Source organism: Corapipo altera, unplaced genomic scaffold (genome assembly GCF_003945725.1).
Source record: "Corapipo altera isolate COAL_440 unplaced genomic scaffold, ASM394572v1 67, whole genome shotgun sequence".
NCBI classification, from domain to species: domain Eukaryota; kingdom Metazoa; phylum Chordata; class Aves; order Passeriformes; family Pipridae; genus Corapipo; species Corapipo altera.
Window position 1 is genome coordinate 3,491,897 of NW_020884906.1, and position 17,914 is coordinate 3,509,810.

The following is a 17,914-nucleotide window of genomic DNA, read 5'->3' on the forward strand; positions in this document are numbered from 1 at the left end:
ACCCAAGGAATTAGGGTACTCAAACTCAAGCAATTAAGGTGCTCAAACCCCCAGGAGCCTTCACTTTGCCTGTATTTCCTCACTATCCACTCAAGGGAAGATTCCAAAGCTGACTGTGTGATGGGGACTGAGCCATTTCTTTATCTGAAAAAGAGAGGAAAACACATGGAATGCTTTCCCCCCTCTGCCACACACGCACACCAAGCAACAGGGATTTCCACGAGCCTGCCCGGCACAGCCCAGCCAAGCGCATTAAGCTATCAGCACATCATCAAACCATCACAAACACTTCCTGCCCGCCTCTCCCTGCTCCTTGTTATTTACCCTCCGCCAAGGCAGCGGCAACCACAATCTGCAGCTTAACAGCTTGCACTACACTGCAAAGAAACCCCTGCACAAAGAGACATAACCACAAAATTATGTCACTCAGCAGCAATTAGCTTTGTTTTCCGTGCACACCAACTTTGGGGCTGGGGAGGGATGGAAATGGAGCAGGGAAGCAGGTGAGTGACTTTGTGGCTTTATGGGGGATCTGTTACTTCTCTTGGGATGCTTAAAGTCCATATTTCAGCGAAGCTGTTGCGAGTCCAAGCACTCTGGCATCCAGGGAAAACCAGTGATTTGTATCTGCTCTGAAACCACAGAACAAACAGGAGCAGCCTTACAGACTTCTGCCCTCGTGCAGTGACTGACACGATTTTTGGAGTGGCTCTTACATGTCTGAAAATTGACGTATTACTGGTAGCAAGCACAAAAGGCCCCCTCTTTCAATAGCTGTTCCTCAGCAATCAGTGTCCAACCCTTAATGTTTTCTTTTGTTGGAAAAAAAAAAAAAAGTCAGAAAAACTAAAATAAACCACAATCTGGTTCTGTGCCAACAATATTAACCAGCTTCTTTTAGAGCCTTTGAAGTTAGCAGGGGGCATCCAATCTTGTGGTGCAAGTAAAGAATGATACTTTAAGCGATTCCTTTTCATCCCTTTAACTTAATGAAAGATTAATAGCCTTGTTATTTTTGTTTCTGCTTTATTTTTTGTAATCGGGGAGGGGGGAGAATTTTTGGCACTTGTTGAAACTGAAATGTTGCCTATAATGATTTTATGGATCAGTGAAGCAAAGAGTTGTTTGGGTGTTGGGGGTTTTTTTTTCCCCGTCTGTGAATCCTGCTTAACAATGCAAGGCACAAACAAAGTTACGTACTGTAAGTTCAAAAAAATAGCCATGCATTTACTTTTGGGAAGCAGGAGGAAGAAGGTGGGAGGAAGCTTTTGGAGTGCACAGACCTAAAAGAAAAAGTAGTGAGGGGGGGCTTAGCAAATCTTTTCAGTCAAAGAGCTGGGGATTAGTTATAAAAATGTAATCCACTTCCTAGCTGAAGAAAGCAGCTTTATGTCGCTGCTGGCTGTGAAGATACAATGTGGGTTTTATAACCACCATTTATTTATATATTTTCAACCAAAGCCAACAAGGCAACATTCCTGCCTTGTCGTTGCCATTCAGGGCAGGAGATAGGTAGCTTTTATTTTCTCTCTCTGTTTTCATTGCATGTCCCTTTTGAGGGGTGGAGGGGGACTGGTGGGCTCACAAATATCTCCAAAAAATGTTATTGCAGCCACTGTTGCTTCTATATTCATATTTTTGGGCTACACGGTGCAGTTGTGTGTTACCCTGTGTGCAGCCCTGTGTAAAACATGTGGTGAGCTCAGGAGAAGCTCGGTGAGGTATCCTGGGACCTGCAAGAGTGTCATTTTGCCAGCTGAGGATTTGGGCAGACACCTCCCCTGAGCCTGCACAGCAATGGAATGTGGAAGTGGAGTTGCAATTTTTAGTATTATAGCTCAGACATTTGATTTTGAGCTGGGGTGGGACAAACACAATGTGGCTCATGACAAGTGAGGGAGACCCCCAATAGTGCTCTGAATAAAGCCATGGTAATCACTGCTCACAATGTGGTTTATAACTTTGGATCCCTTTACAAATAATAAACTTGGGTACAGCGTGCACTTTCACTAGAGCTCAAGCAAAAAGAAGAATATGTATTCTGACTTTCATTTTATGAAAGCAAAGTCATTGGTGTTTCCCTTTTACCACCGAGGCTGAAGCACATTTACCCTGAGTACATCTTTACTGGAATATGTATGTAATACAACATAAATTATAGTCATATAACTATAATGAATGTTTATGATATATTAAATTACCGTAGTCAATAAATTACTCTCTCAGAATCATACAGAGCTTTGTGATGGAGCCAGGACCTTATTCCAGATTTCTCATCTCTTAAACCCGGGTTTTATCCATTTATCCAGCATAAAGTTTCATTCAGAATTTCACATTAGCATTACAGTTAATGAGATCCCTGCAGCGTCTTATAGCCAATATTTACAACATTCCTAAATTTTGTCATCATTTTTTGGTGGTCTGTTTTTCTTCAGATTTTCTGTTTAACCTCCTACTAAATTTTGCATCCGACATCCACTTTAATTCTGCAGGTAAACGCAAAAAAAAAAAAAAAAAAGAAAGAAAGAAAGTCAGATACATAAATACCACTACTAGAAGTAGTGGGTGAACTCCTTTCATCGTGAAGTGTCCCTAAAGAGAAAAGGGATGGGAGAAGCACTGAGCAGTGTGGGATTGCAGAGGTGTTGTCGTGGGTATTGAGCACAACCCAGCTCAGTTTGCAATCCAGGTCCTTCCCGTGGCTGAGCCCCAAGCTGGGCAGTTCCAGCCCAGCTCCCTGACACATAACCCCCCTGACAGGCAGAGTGTTACATGCTTCAAAAGTTGTCTTCATCAGAATTCAGAGGAAAGATGGTCCCAACGTACAAAATAAAACACATCGCTGCTCTTGATAACTTGTCTGCTTCAAATGAGAAATCACAGTCGTGTAATACTGTAAAAATTAGACAGAATTTTTCTGCTATTATACCAAACAGCCTGCTTAATAAATGGGTAATGAAAAAGAATAATTTATTACAGCTTGTGAATTTTGACAGTTCTAAAAAGATGTTCTTAGAGTTTCCCCAAAGGGAGAAGAAGAATGTTTCTTCCTTAACACGCTGGCGTTAGATGTAATTTCTCTGTCTGTAGAATTTTGCTCCTGCCTCGTAGAAGGGATTAGAATTTTTTTTTTCTTACATCATAACCTATTTTAAGCAATTATAATCTATGGGTAATAAATCATTTTCATTCACCTCTCATGGGGAGAGAAAAGATGTGAGAGAGAGCGTTCTGGAGTTTTAATTTATATCAATGTTTGCATTACTATTAAATGAATTAAATGGGTTCTACAAGTGTTCTCTCATAGATCTGCAATAAATTATGGAGTGTTTCAACCTCAGTCATTTAATTGTCTCTTTTACCAGCTTTTTGTTTTGTTTTGTTATTATTTTTTTAAGCTGGGCAGCACAAACAGTTATAAAACTCATTGAAAAACTCGAAAGACTCTTGGGCATTGCAATATATAGGACATAACTCCTCTCATTACCAACACTGCACAGCCGTTGGAGTTGCAGGGATTTGCAGAGCCCCCAGTTCTGCCTGGGAAGCAGAATAACCCCTGCAAGTACTGACTCCAGCAGGAGCAGTTCCAAGGGAGACCATTCCCAAAACGAAACACCAACCCCAGCAAAATCCACGGGCATTTTTTCATCCATGCTTTATTCCTGACTTACCTTCCAACAGCGTGGCATAATTATTATAGTGGTGTATTTTTTAAATGACAAGAGTCATCACTAAATTAATCAGATTAAACATACGAGGCAAAGCTGGGGTTAAACATACATAAATGGGAATAAATATTTGAATTTATATTTCACGCTTTCTTGTTGGGCTTTTGAAGGAACCTAGAAAGGGGTACAGGGGTTGTATATCTATATCCTCTATATCTATATCTATCTATATCTATATCTATATATAAACAGGGGTTCTATAAGGCCTCCAGAATATTACTTAGAACATGTTGAAGACAATGGGACTCACCTTACAGAAGGATCATCTGTGCTGTCTTCTGCTTCTGGCTGAAGCCAAGGGCAGATGTTTCCTGGAAAATACAAGAAATCACATGCTGAAAAAAAAAAACAGTGTTAGCTGCTGATAGAATATTTCCAACTTCATGCATGTATCATGAAACAAACACTTTTTAGGACTTTTTATTTCAACCTATTAAGCAGAACATTAGAGATTTTTGTTCTCTTCCCTCAAAGTTTTTAGTGTCATTAATGTATAGTTCTTGCACTATAGCAAAGTGTTTCCTTCTCTATCCAATACAGTAGAAATTCTGTTTTGCCCTCACCAAACCATGTAATGCAAATCTAATATTTGTACGTTATATTATGCCCCAAAAATGAATTAAAATATTTTAAGGAGTGAAGACCTAGCACTAAAGTCTTCATAATCATAAAAAAAAAAAATAAAAAGACTCATTTATGTCCATTTTTACCCTTTGAAAAGATTTATCTTTGAAAAAGGAACAATTTGCCAGAGAATGAAACTCCGAATCTCAGAAATATTTCTGTAGTTCCATTTGCAGCCTCTGTCTAAAACCCCCTATTAATTCAATTTTCAGCACTGCTTTGCACCAAACTGCTGCCACTACGTAACATGATTACTTTTGAACAGCTGAACAGTTTCTCTTCGAGTCTTTCTTGGCATGTGATTTTATTGAAGGTTTTATTTTGCTTGTTTATTGGATTTTCTTTATCTGCTTCTGAACACAAATCTTTATACTGAGTAAGTTTTGTACAGAAAAATAAAGTGATTTGATTTCAGAACAACCATTTTAAATGGTCGGTCTGACGTAGAAGAGCCACTTTTTTATTGTAGAATTTACATGTTCACTTGCATGAAGCAAAACCCGTCATAAAGCTCATCACACTTCATTACACCAAATTTCACCAATTTTCCATTTCAGTTCTAAGTTTAAAATGTATCAAAAAAAACTCACAAAAAAACTGAGGGCAAATGAATTTTCACTGCTTTGCAGCAGGACAAATTAACCCAGATGGAGCCCAGTGCTGCCAGAGCCAGTCAGCTTCCAGTTCCCAGGCAAATTTTTCAAAATTTCTTGGATCTTTCTACCATAAATTTCAGTGTTCAATGATTTCTGAGTGACTTGAGTGAAAGGCTCCATAGAAAACCCTCAGGAAGACCCAGATGTTCAAGGAAGCCTTCCTGTTAAAGATCTCCTGCAATTGAGAATTAATTGAACACTAGTTCCAGATTTTGTCGTGTTCAGACACATTCCAATGTCTGATTACCCTCTCTGTAAAGAAATTCTTTCTAATATCCAACCTAAACCTCCCCTGGCACAGCTTAAGACCATGTCCTCTTGTCTTGCTGAGAGTTGCCTGGGAAAAGAGACCAATCCCCCCCTGGCTCCCCCCTCCTGTCAGGGAGTTGTAGAGAGTGAGGAGGTCTCCCCTGAGCCTCCTTTTCTCCAGGCTGAACAGCCCCAGCTCCCTCAGCCTCTCCTCACAGCACTTGTGCTCCAGTCCCTTCCCCAGCCTCGTTGCTCTTCTCTGGACCTGCTCCAGGACCTCAATATCCTTCACAAACACTGCTGCAAGGACTGTAACACCCCTTTCCCCAGGCCAGCCAGAATTTAAGGTTGCATTCAGTTTTCGATAATTGATTCTATAAAACCTAAATGTAAAAATACTAATCGGAATAGTAAGCAAGACTTACACCAAATTTCCCGATCTTAAAATAGTTTTCAGACTTTCAGTTGGCACACTGAGGTGCAAGTGATTTACCAGATTTTCCTGCTGAAAGCCTGGGCCCAGCTTTAATCCATGACACAGCTCATAAAAGCTGCCTGGAGGCTGCAAGGAGGAACCACTTCTGCTGGCCCTCCTGCCCCTTCAGGCCACAACCCCTCCCTAGTTTTTGGTCTCCTTCTATCAGAGATGACATTTAACTCTGCAGTTTCTTTCTACAGTGTTTTTTTTTGTCCTTAGTGCCCTGTGTAAAGTCATGGCTAGTTTAAACCAGTTAAAACCAGCAACAAAAGTTGCCTGGTTAATGCAAAGGCTTGTTTCTTTGCAAAGGGTTAATACCCTTTCAGCACTGATATCCCCATTTTACAGATGGGCAAACAGAGGCAGAGAAGTTAAATGATTTCCATAAAGCCTGAGCCAATGTCTACCTGGAACTGGAAGATTTTCTAGTAGCTGTAGTTATTCTGTGAATGAAATACCCACCAGTGCTGCTGTGTGATGCCTTTATGGGCTGACTCACTGTTAGGATGAATTTCACCCAGCACATGCAGTGCAGTTAAAAACATTTGATTTTATTTGAAAATTAGGCATTTGATTTTCACTTTGCTGAATTGGGCCCCAAATGAGTAAGGACAGATCACATTCCAGACCTCTTTTCCATTCAGTCTCAGTGTACAAATGCAGTGCATTACTATTCCAGTTCCAGAGTAAAAGACATACCCATTTGGATATACAGCAAACATCTATAAATGGAAAAGCCAGAGAACTGGTAAGTTGTTGGGTTTTTTGTTAGTTTAACAAATGTGGGGCTGCTCTGTAGATATATATTCCCAAAGCTGGCAATAGCATTGGGTTCCATTTCCATGTCTCATTAGTCTGGACAGGATAACCCTCTTCAGTGGGTTATTTTTTACTGTCAGATTGAGGGGGAGGGAAGGACATGTAAGAATTTTGAAGCAAGCAGTAAGAACACAAGATATCAGAAAAAAACAGTGACAGCAAGCACATAAGGGCATAACTATGTAGCATGTGATTGAATCAGGAGCAGCTGACCCACATCCAGGCAAATTCATGGAGCCATCATGAATGTTCTTAATAACCCAATTCCATCCAGACTGTGTTGTTCGTTCAGCAGAGATTTTACCCCCAGAGCATCTGCAGGCTTTGATTTGGGTCCAGGGAATTGCTTAACAGCTGGAAAATTTTAAAGATTGAATGGGAATTTTGTGCAAACTATTTTTCTCCTCTTGCTGAATGGGGGAGTCAGACATGTGACTTGGGTTAGCACTGGTGGGAGTCACTCCTGTACTGGTGTGTGTGGGAAGGAGAACACCCTCCAGCCCTTGCTGTGTGCTGGCCTGAGCCTGTTGTCTCTGGGGATGCCACAAAGAGCACTAAGGAGTGCAGTGCTGGCATGAAGTCACATCACATAGTCTGGGATTTTTAAACCCACACTTAATTTAGTCATCAGCAGGATTAAGCAGAAGCTGTTTATTGCAGTCAATTCAGGTAGCAACACTTAACAAAGCTGCTTTAACTGCCTCTTCTGCTAACTGTTGTTTGAGCTAAGTCGTCATTGCTGGGATCTCATTATGGCCATTATGGGAGATGAAATGTTTTAGTCTTTTATAAGGATGCACTTAGGGAAAAAAAGATGTTTTGCTCAAAAGAAAAAACTAAAAACTGAGCTGGTTTTTTTGGTTTTGTTTTTTTTTTTCTCTGAGAAGCTCGTGTTACTTCAGGTTGATGATAAAACTTTGAAGAAAGGATTATGGTTTTTGTAGACAGGACATCCTTCTTCTTTAAGAACACAAATTGGACAATTCCATGGAAATTTTGCTGAGTGGTAACTGTCCAAAAAGCCTGTATGTGCATATATTTAACTCGGAAATTTAAATCTCTCTAGAGTTTATGGGATACCTACATTACATTATCAGAGAAAGTGGGGAGAATTTTTTGGACTAAGCTCTCCTAGTTAGTAGGAGCACTGTGGTGGCAGGAACTAGGAATCAACATGGAAACAATACTTTCTGTAACCTTGAGAAGCCTGCCTGAATTCCATGTAGCAGGACAGGGGAGAAAAGATGATTTGAACCAATACAGTTGTATCAGGGAACTATTTATGAGGACTGTGTATGGCTACAGGACCACTTATGACTTGTAGGTCTTGCATTTGACAGGAGGATCCACAAAGAGAGGAAAAACTTCAGGTCTTCGTTTGCTTGTCCCTGGCATTGATAGGAAAAACAATTTTGCATTCTATATCCTGTCCTGCTGCATAAATTTCTGACATGTGGCTTCAATTAGCACTAATTATGTATTCAAAGAAAGAGTAAGGATGTTCCTGTTTTTCTAGAGGGGGTGAAAAATCATGTTTCTCTGAGCTTAGCTTTAATATCTCTGCATCCTCATTCTCTATTTCAAAAGCAAAGCTGATGCCACGAGGCACTGTAGGAATTTGGAAAATATGCTTTGCTTTTGAAACAGAAGCTTCAAATCCACTTTAAATCCCATATAAAAGTTAGTCCAAGAAAGTCAATGAATGGATCACGATCAAAGTCTCTTTATTGAATTTTCTAACAGCTTCCAACAAAATATATTTTTGAAGGAACTGGCTGCATCAAGTGCTTTCCAGTAAGCTGAAATGATAACTCTGAGCTCAGGATAGCTGAGAGCAGTGAGAGATGAAACATCGGTGCCTACACAGCGTATGGGTTGTTTCCTGTGAGTTGCCAAACAGTTCTGAATTCCAAAATCCGCTCTGGGAATTTTATCACTTTAACTTTCAACAAAGAAATGGAAACACTGGTGTTTCTTAGGGATTACTGCCAGCCAAAAATACTCCCAGTGCAGTATCCTGGGAGTACCTGCGAGTTACCCCTGCTGTGCTTTCACTTCACTTGTGAAGGAAAGTTCTGGACCTTAAACTTATTGAATCTAGTTGCTCATCTTGAACATTTGGCATGTGACCCCCTCATTGCTTCTTCCTTTCTGCCCAGTAGGACACAGTTCATACAAAATGCTTGCAATGATCAGGATGGAAGTATCTAACAACTAGTTTGCTCCACAGTGATTACACAGGGCACAAAGCAAAGGACAATCAACTGTGATGCTACAAGTAGCCAAATGCTACCTAAGCAACTATTTTCATCTAAAATTTTACTAGAAGGCCTTATAGGATAAAATACTCCTGCACTATGTAGGTTTTTTGAGCCGTTTGATAAGGTTCTGGACCTTTTACAAAGCTCTAGAGGACAACTGGGGAATGAACACAAAGCAAATAAAAAACCCAAATAAAAATTTTCACCTGTTACATTTTGCAGATTCAGGTACAGTCACAGAATGTTAGTGTCATGCTATTTTTTTAGGACTTGTTACAGAGAGAAAAAAAGAAAAAGGTATTTATTCCTGCAATTTTCCATGCAGAGAGTGATCAGTTTAAATTTGGATCAGGTTCACGAAAGGCTTGTGGAGTCAAAAACATTTAGTTTAATAACTGTAGTTTCACGAGGTTTCTTTATTTAGGAGGAGACTTGCACATGGCTGATTATAGTGAAATTTCATTTTTTGTTGCCCTTGTATTGACATGGGAAGGGTCAGACCACTGTGATCTTGTGAGTAACAGGGCAAAATAGTGCTGTTTACTGAAGAGGTTTTGCTTATAAGACTCAGGAAACAAACCCAAAAACTGCTGTCATGACAGGGCACAAATACATTCCCAATCCAAACCACCTCAGAAGACAAAGGTTCCAGTAGTGTGGAATCCACAGACACCACTGTAAAATGACAGGTATTGATATTTACCTGTACAGAAACTGAAAATGGGAAGACAGAGCGTGGTGGTTGAGATTGCTCCTTATAAGGAGCAGCAATCCCAGGGTATTGGGTTGAGAAATTCAAGGGCCAGGTGTGGTTTTGCAGTGCCTGGAATGTGGCTGTGGGATGCTCTGCAGAGTGGGTGATGCTCCACAGCTCTCACTGGGACACAAACCCAAGAGCTGACTGACAAATGAGTTTTTGGGGAGTTTTTGTGTTGTGACTGTGAACACAAGCACTGACACCTTTCTTCACACAGAGCTGTACTACCCTGAGCAACGTTTTTGTAGCATTCAACAGGATGCTCCATAATGCTCCCCAATAACAGCAAGGGTGCCAGAATGCAGCCTTTAATCTTTTGCTAACTGAGTCATTGCTGAGGTGAATAATTTACTATGAGGAGAGAAAGTTGAGCAGTGATAGAAGGAATTTGCTGAATTACGATTTCTCATTCCTTTCTGCAAGTCTGTGCCAATAAAATTTCTAAATGCTGAGTTAGACAAAGTTAGGTTCAATTTATTGTTTCAAGCCTGTTGTGCCCACAGCGTTTTCCTGCATTCAAATCCCAATCTAGGAGTTGTGCTGCACAACAAATCTCACAATAAGCATTTGCAAAGAAAAGATTCGCTGTCCACCAATATATGTAAAAGTTTCCCTGTGTTTAAACCATGTCTGTGGCTTCATAGGGAATTGAAAATACTCCTCAGCTCTTCACTGGCACTTAACATTCCTTGGTGTGTAACAGTAATGCCTCAGTTTCTCTAAATGTTACCTGTCTGTTCCCTAAAGACATCCAAAATCAGATAATTCTATTTGTGAAGTTCAGTATTGTGCTAAAATGTGGCTATGTGAAGCATTTTGAGCAGTAGATTCTGGGAGAATTTTGTCTGTTAGACTCAGGTGTGTCTCTGCTGTTCTGGCTTGGGTGATCTGGTCCCCCTTGTCCACCCAGAGCAAAAGTGTCAGAGGTGGAGGGGCAGCTGGACACCTGTGTGGAAGAGAGAAGGATGCTGGGGGAGAAAGGCAGGTTAAGGGAAGATGCTTATGGAAAATTCATGAGAGATTGGTATCAGTGCACTAGCAGGAGAACATGGCAGGGAACAGAGAAAAGGGAGAAAGAGAGGGAAAAAGAAAGATTGTAGGGGCAGGAATGGTCTTCCAGGATAAATTCCAACCAGTATGGATATTCTTGACCACACTTCAAACAAGTTTTAATTTGAGATTGTTTCAGCACTTGAGTTTACATCCCATTTAATTTTCTGTTGTCCCTTGATTTATATCCTGCCCCGTGTACAACCACCTGCTCCTTGGTTTTTTGGAGCCGTAACAAAATGTGATATAAAAAAATAATGTTTACCTTTAAATCATCTTCCATGTAGCCTCTTTTCTTCTGTGTATTTTGTGTGAGCTTCAATAGTTGGGCGCCCTGCGTTTTTAGCTACCACCTCACAGCCCTGACCTATAGCTTTCCCCACATTGTATATAACCACAGAGAGGGCTGTGATGTTAAACACAAAAGAGAAATAGGAGTGTTGTAAGGTCATATGCTTCTTGCATAAGGGATTTCAAAGGAAGCAATTGTTTAAAGGACTCGAAGATGACAGAAAATAATCTGTGTAATCCAACAATCAAAACCTGTATTCATTAGCAGAGGGAACTTTGTTGGGTGCCTCAGAAAATGGAAAGGTGAGTAGTCAAACTGAGAGCAGCTCTTTAATTTCCCACATTTCAAGGCGCAAAGAATAGGCTCTGTGTGTTTGGACCATTGTAGTTTTGACTTTCATATTTCTAAACCTCGGGATTTAGATCTGAATCTTGAAAGTGGTTCAGACTTTCACCAGTTCTCCTGTCCTCAGCTGAAAACACAATGTGGAGTTTTTTCGAAATAATTGTGCAGCTCTGACCGTTCCTTCAATCAGGCATTTTCTACATGAGCAGAATTCTTTTGAAGTGCGGAGCCATGAAGATGGTGAAGGGCCAAAGGTGAAAGCCGTGCAATAGAAGTGTACATTCCAGTCAGAGAACGGGTTGGAAGGGGTGAAGGAATTAGTCTATTGATATTCAGTGCTTTGACCTGCTCACAATGACTGTGGCACAGGGGTTATAACAGCGGCACATCCCCACATTGTGTGTCAGTGGAGAGAGACAGACCTGAGCTGCTTTGGTTCGCTCCGGAGGAAAAATCAGCAGGGCTTTTGCCATGTGGTCACCCGTGGCTGCTGCAGGGGGAAAAAAAAAACCCTGTTCCTAATTCCTCCATCATTGCTTTGGGTCTAATAATAAGTCAGCCCCACACCCGCAATGGGACGGGCATTTTTCGACGTGTGATGCTGGGAAAGGGGGAAAATAAATTAATAGGGTATTCTGTGCTGGATTTTAAAGGGCATGTAGACTAAGGAAAGCAACTCCCTGCTGCTTTTTATCCCTTTAAGATAAAAAAAAAAAAAAAAAAAAAATCCTCTTTTGCGCTTTGAAAGTATTTTTTCAAAAAAAAAAAATAATCAAAGCAACACCAACAATTTTTTGACACCAGAGAATACTTTTTCCCTTGGTATACAGCACATTTATAACTCAGCTCAGCTAGCCCTGCGGGTAAAAATTTGTGCTGGGGATGTGCAATTTTACTGACACAAACCCAACAAGATTTAGTCCATACAGTGGAAAAGACACTAGCCAGTTGACATTTAGCCAGTGAGGCACGCTGGGCTCTGCCTCCAGCCTCCACCTCTAGCAAACACCTCCCAAATCCCTGGTTTTGCTTTGTCTCCTGCCATTTGTCACTGCCTTGGCACAGCATGGCATAGCAGCTAGACACCAGCAAAATGCACACAGTGAAATAGTAAAATATTATGTAACACAAATCAGTGAACAGTTTAGATTCTGTTTGTTCTTAGGATTGCAACATGCAGCCAGGCAGGTAACTTGGTTACATCACCCAGATCATTTTTTTGGCCAGTGTAGGACTGTTTTCAGGCTCTGGTCTGGTTTCCTTTATACGAATTCAGACTGGAAACTTCCCCCCCCCAGCCCCATATAAAATAAATCTTGAGCTTAGTATTCTACCTTAGCTAACAAACCCTTCTCCACAGCTGCCAGCCCACGGAATCCCAGGCCTAAGATCAGTGGGCTGTCTGGACCACTCTCTCCTCAGAGGCTGGAGTACTCTGTTGTTCCTGGTCAGGGATCCCAAGCCTGGCAGTCAAATTCCCTGCCATTTCATTAAAGGGCAGACAGACAGCAGCCCTTACAGTGCTGTAAGAAATGGTCTGGTGAATGCAAATGATACTCATTCCCCGGGATTTTTGAAAAGAAGATGAAAAAGGGCTTTTCACTTGGCAACAAGATGCCAACATTTTGGAAAACCCTTTTAGCTCTGAGCAGAGCTCCCAGGGCTCGCTGGGGAGATGAAGTCCTGTTACTTCTTAAGAATAACTAATATCCTTTATCTCCAGGAGCTGGTCAGAGACAAAGCAGTGACTCAGAGACCTGGTTGCTACTTTACCTATGAACTCAACCTGCACTTTATTAACTTGCTTCTCAGCAAATCTTTGAAAACTCCAGGCCAGAAAACTGTGCAGTGTCTTTGGTTTAACACATTCAAGAAGCAGCTTCGTAGTGGAGACCCAAAGGACAGAGGGATCACCTTTAATTTTACATCTGCTTATTTAAAGGCCTCTTCAGTCAGAAGGAAAGGTTTTTCAGTAGGAGCAGCGTTCAGTGTGGTTGTAGTTGCAGGTGAGGTGCCACTGAGCATGGACCAACCTGATCTCTAAGGCAAAACCAACTGCAAAGCTACTGTAGAAACTACTCCCAAGCAACTAAGAACCAATTACAGGTTTTCATTCGAAATGGAGATTTTAATCCTGCCAGTGTTGACTTGAATTGTGCTTTACAAGCCCCTCATTAATAATTCCTAAACATAACACTGAGCGAACTAAAATGCTGAGCTAGCAAACTGTGAGCTGCTGGAATGGCTGGTGTGGAGCATTCAGCCCAGCCTGTATGAGCAGTTTTCTTCAGAAGATCATAAAACCTAATCATTTCAATGATCATTTTGATATATTGCTGCGATCACATCTCTCTTTGCAGGGCCTCTGACAGAATGGAAGGGAGCTACAGGCACAGGTGACTCTTCAGCATGAAACACTGGGGGAGAGCTCACAGGAAAATCACAGGCTTTGCCCAACGTGGCATTTTGTTACTTTAGCCTGAGGTGAACTTCAGAGAGGTAATTTAGGAGGAGAAATACTCCCCAGCTGTTTGAGTAGGGCTCTGATATGCCAAGGGCTATCTCCATTTAGATAGGTAGACTCTGCTTTTCAAGAGAGCAGAGCTGATTCAATTAATGTTATAATTATAAATTTCAACCCTAATTACAGGGTTTGAATTGTTTTAATTATTTTTATAGATATAAATTAACTTTTTTAAAAAATAAAACCGAAGTTGACATAGTGGTCAATATATTAGCTCTGGACTCTTAAAAGCTATATTCCAATTCCTACTCTGCCCAGACCTCTTGTGTCCCCCTGGGAAAGTCATTTCACACCTCTCTGCCTCAGTTTCCCATTTGTGTAATGGAGATAAAATTAGTTTCCTAACTCTAACTCTATGTCTGTGACAGTGTGTATGTGACAAGTCTATGAAGATGTGTTGTCAGGATTGCCCAGGGGGAAGTTTTGCACAAAACATAGGAAAATGAGGGACTTCATCTCAGAGAGCATCCATTTGAAATCAGAAATGGATACAGACAGATGGGAGAGTCCAGATAATAATGAAATGATTAATAATTGTGGCAGGCTTTAATGTTCAAAAACCAGCAGCCAAATAGTTAAAAGTGAAAGTTTTCAGCAGTGCAATGTAAGGCTGTACCATGAATATTTAAGAGATGCCCCTTTCAAGAATGAAGGGCCAGTGTGGGAGATAAACACTAAGGTGTTTGGAATGGAACAATTAAGTCGATTAGGTAAAGCTTAGATACTTTTCCACAGATCTGCAGAATAAACAACAAGCACACCGGTGGGAGATAGCAAACAGAACAACAGCCACGTGTTCAGCTCTGCTATTACCCTTTCATTAAAGTTATTAACAGAGATTTGTTACAAAACTGCTGTTGTGACTCTGCCCAGCACAGCCTGCTCAGCCAGTGGTCAGCTAATGGTGCGAATCGAGTGTGAGAGGAGCAGCCACATCTTTTTCTCAGCTGCCCCTGTTTTAACTTTCCCCTCCCAACCCTGTACTGAATTTCTAGTGGTTTTCTTTAATTTCACATGTTGAAAAGACTGAGTGATCCTTTTCCTCAGATGGTCTTTCTAGAACCCCCAACAGAGTGTGAATAATTATTCCCACTCTGTTGGGGCTTTGATAAGACTCTTATGGCTGCCTTTTGCTCAGCCTCTCAGCCTTTGTTCCTGCTGAAGTTGTTTTCTTTCTTAGGAAATGAAAAAAAAAAAGGTAAAAAACTGTAACAAGATCAAGCAAAACTGCAATTTTAATAATAGTTATAACAATTAAAATATTGACTTGAAAACTATAAATGCTTGGTTCAAATCCCTCTGGTATGTGCATAATCATCCTGTGTCTACTTCTAGTTTCAGAGAGAGCACAATTTACAAAAAGAATTGGCCAGAAAGAAGTTTTAGAGGTGTCTGAATACGAACCCTGACTCCTGTCTAAAAGCAGTGGCCTGGCCACCTGGTGTAGAGTGAATACAATCTGCAATATTTAGTGGATGGCAGAGGTTTAAAAGTCTTTGCAGCCGTGTTGGAGAGTATTGAGAAACCAGTTTATTTAGAAACAAGTTTGAATAAAATGGGGGGCCCGATGATATCGGAATCAAAGCACATCTCTGCCCTGCCTTCCCCACTGAAAGGGCACAGAAGGTATTACTGTTGGCCAAACAAAAAGCTTTGTCTGACCCAGTGTATGCTCTGATGCTCACGGGACTCAGGAAAGAGGTTAATCCTAAACTCAAACATCCCTCCAAACACCGATTAGCTATCTTTGTACAAAGGACCACACATCACAAAGGGGGCCATTTTAACCTTCCTAAGTTGGTGCTCTCCCCAAACAACCAGGCCAGTCTGATCCCTGTCACTGGCACTGCACCTGAGGGGGGCCCAGGTGTGGCTGTGAGCACACAGCAACCCGGGGCACACAGTCCCAGAAGGATGAAAGGAAAAACAGCTTCAAGAAAATAGGTTATTCCAGACTTTTCAAAGGCAACCCGTAGTTGATGTTTGGGTCTACCATTAAAATTAAATATACCTGAAGCCTATAGGTTTCCAGAGCCATCTCATTTTAGGCGTTGCAGTGCTGGGTAGCGACGTGAGATCAAAGTAATGGTGCATACAGATATATTGGCGTTTGGAGATTGGAAGATAAATAATTCATACATTGAAAATAGAGTTGGGTTGGGGATATTATGGATTAATTCCATCTCACACTCTTTTTCCTCACTCCTACCGCCCCCCCTCTTTTTTTTTTTTTTTTGCTAGTGGGAGACCTACTGCCCTTGTCCCTTTCTTCTGATTTCTGAATCTGCCACAGGCACTGTTAGAATTACAGCAGTGATAAGAAAATATCAGGCGTGGGATTTGAATTAATGCTTTTAGACAAATCTCCATTCCATCTCTAATTCTAATGCTAATTACATTTGCAGATCAAAGCCTGTTCGTTAAAGTTTTGCTTTTGAATACATGTAAAGATTTTACTTTTTTGTTTGATTTTTTTTCCCCCCTCCCATTTTTGGAGAAATGCTTCTTCCAGTAGAGACCAGATGTTCCTAAAATATCCCTTTGGAACAGCACAGCTTTGGTTCTCTGTTTTCCTTTCTTTGAATCTTTTGTCTGCATTGGGTGCAGCATTGTTCTGTTACTGTATAGGCAATCCATCTTTCTGACTTATTTGGTTTCTGTTTAGAAAAAAGCAAGTGATAACTTAATAAGTGAGTGCCAATAATTGCAAATATGTTTGCACTGCATGCTTAGCATTTCCAACTGCAGGTATTCAAAATTTGGATCAGCTTCAATAAGATTATGAGATTACAGTGAAGAAATTTGAAATATAGAGAGAGGCAATTGAGTTATTTTTATTTTCCCTCCGACTCTCAGGTTTATATGATTTACACTTCCTATCTGCTTGTACAGCTAGGAGGACTAGAAGTTATTTCTCCTCTTGTTTTCTTCCTGCATGAAGCAGACCCTTTCTATCATGGACTCCTTAAATTTGGATTTTTCAGAAACAGAAACATAAATATTGTGCAACTTGTGATAAAACCACAAAAACTGGCAACACAGGCACCAGTCTCACTGCACTCAAATCTAAGCTTGGCATGTCCATACATGTCTGTAGGATCAGAGCCTATTTTACAAGTGTCAGATAATGAAAGTCAGGGAAAGTCAGAAATTTTTAACACCACGACATAAGTCAGAGATTTTAAACACCAGAGCCTCGGGGGATTGTAGCAAAAGAGTACGAGCTCATTTTGGGAGGAAATAAAAAAGAAGGGAAAAGAGAATGGTGGAATCCAAGTGTGGAAAGAGGGGATTAGGTGGTGAAAGGGGCTGGGGTGTATGCGGGAGGAAGCAGAAAAGGTTCAGAGGGTGAAAAAGCCAATTAGTGGAGTATAAATCTAAAAAAGCCAATTTCTGAAATAAAGAGGTGTTAACTTAAGGCAGCTAAGGAGGGGATTAGTCAAGGAAGTGACAGGCTGCAGTTAGGAAAAAGTGGGATTCTGAAAGCTGATCAGGACTGAAAACAACTACACTGTGCTACCCAAATTTATTCCGTATTTAAGCTGTCTAATGAAAGCTGGTCCCTTTTCTAGGCAGATGCAGAGCCTCCATCACTTGCTGGAGACAGCCCAGCCCTGGCTCATGCTTTCTGTCTGCAGGCAGCAGCACAGGGCCTGCTGACTCAGGAGGATTGCTCCTGGAATCTCCTCAGATGTCGGGCACAGTGTGACTCTTCCTATCTTTGCAGCAACAGGGAAACAGTCAACAAGAATCATTACCTCAGCTGGGACAGAGCTGTTCAGTGCCTTCCATTCCCTCAGATCTGACAGGCACAGAGTACAAAAGGTCCCTGCTCAGTATGGGGCAGCCTTTCTGTACCTTTCCCCAAACACCTCCAAGTATTTCAGGCTCCATCCTGGTGCAGAAGCTAAAATTCTCCTGCATGCAGAGTAATAGCACTGAACTGCTTATAGCCCCTCCAAAAAGCTTTAGGTTCCCATCACCAAGAATCCTTTCCTTGGATTTATTTTCTCCAATGTGTGCATGAAGTTAAAGCATCTTGGTTTTCTCCTACTCTATTACTGTCTCCCTGCAGCTCATCTGCTCAGGCAGGCATGATGTTGTTATTACACAGCCCTGTGCAAGGAA

General features: G+C 41.1%; 1 long non-coding RNA gene across 1 annotated transcript in view; it reads right to left on the reverse strand.

Moving 5' to 3' along the window:
* Positions 1 to 17,914, reverse strand: part of LOC113951372 — a 32,690-nt gene that overhangs the window by 9,568 nt on the left and 5,208 nt on the right. Inside the window, exon 2 of the long non-coding RNA XR_003529125.1 lies at positions 3,982 to 4,042. This is a non-coding gene — a long non-coding RNA (uncharacterized LOC113951372). The remainder of the gene's footprint in view (positions 1 to 3,981; positions 4,043 to 17,914) is intronic.